This window comes from Saccopteryx bilineata, chromosome 3 (assembly GCF_036850765.1).
Source record: "Saccopteryx bilineata isolate mSacBil1 chromosome 3, mSacBil1_pri_phased_curated, whole genome shotgun sequence".
NCBI classification, from domain to species: Eukaryota; Metazoa; Chordata; class Mammalia; order Chiroptera; family Emballonuridae; genus Saccopteryx; species Saccopteryx bilineata.
In genome coordinates this window covers 156,686,427-156,687,590 of record NC_089492.1, presented here as the reverse complement: position 1 = coordinate 156,687,590, position 1,164 = coordinate 156,686,427, and the positions used below count along the sequence as shown (strand labels likewise).

At 37.6% G+C, this 1,164-nt stretch overlaps 1 pseudogene; it reads left to right on the top strand.

The window, feature by feature from the left end:
• Nucleotides 1-607: 607 nt before the first annotated feature.
• On the top strand, nucleotides 608-958 carry LOC136329915 (large ribosomal subunit protein eL33 pseudogene; annotated as a pseudogene).
• Nucleotides 959-1,164: the final 206 nt, after the last annotated feature.

The following is a 1,164-nucleotide window of genomic DNA, read 5'->3' as shown; positions in this document are numbered from 1 at the left end:
AAAAATTCTGTTGGTGTTTCTTCATGTGTAAAATAATGCTTGACCTGTGGTGGTGCAGTGGTAGCCACTGAAATGCTGAGGTCGCCATTTTGAAACCCTGGGCTTGCTTGTCAAGGCACATACAGGAGTTGGTGCTTCCTCCTCTTCCCCCTACCCTTTTCTCTCTCTCTTCCTCTCAACTCATTGAAAAAAAATGAATAAATAAAATAAAATTCCACCTAACCTAACATGAAAGATAAATGTCAAGATTAAATAATACTTATGTAGGCCATCTTGGAGCATTTGTAGGTCTGCTGGGAATAGAACTTGACCAGGCAGGGATCAAACAGGCAACCTCCATGCTCCAGGCCAATGCACTAACCAACTGAGCTATTTGGGCAGGACTTAATTTTATTGATTTTTTTTTTTTAGAAAGATGGAAAGAGGAAGGGAGAGAGGGGGGAAGGGAAGAAAAGCATTTGTTCCACTCAGTCATGCATTTTTTTGGTTGCTTCTTGTATGTGCCCTGGCCAAGGATCAAACCACAACATGGTTGTTTTGGGAGGATGCTCTAGTCTAAACCAACTGAGCTAACCAGCCAGGGCCCAGAACTTCTAAAATGACAACTATGTCTGGAAGGTTGTGGTTCAAGGCCATTTTTACTGGTTATAAACGGTGTCTCTGGGGCCAAAGGGAGCACACAACTCTTCTTAAAATTAAAGGTGTTTGTGGTCCAGATGAAATGGAATTCTGTCTAGAAGAGAGATGTGCTTATGTGTACAAAGTAAATAACACAGTGACTTTTGGTGGCAAACTGAATAAAACCAGAAACATCTGGGTAAATAAGTTATGCTCCTAGAAACAGTGGATGGCTCATGCCAAATTTCCTAGCAACCTTGCTGCTAAGGCCATTGGACACAGAATCCATGTAATGCTGTACCCCTCAAGGATTTGTTCTTTTTTTAAAAAAAGACTTTAAGAATGTATTTTTCCATAGTAGGAATAAAATAAAAGATAGATAATAATAATAGTTGTGATAATAATGATTTTATTATAGGATCTATTATATCATCTTTTAATTTCACTTTATTATATTTGTATTTTCACATCACCAAAAGTATGATTCATCTTCTATATTAACAGTAAAGCTATAGGACTAAAATTATGCCTATTTTCAATTTGGAT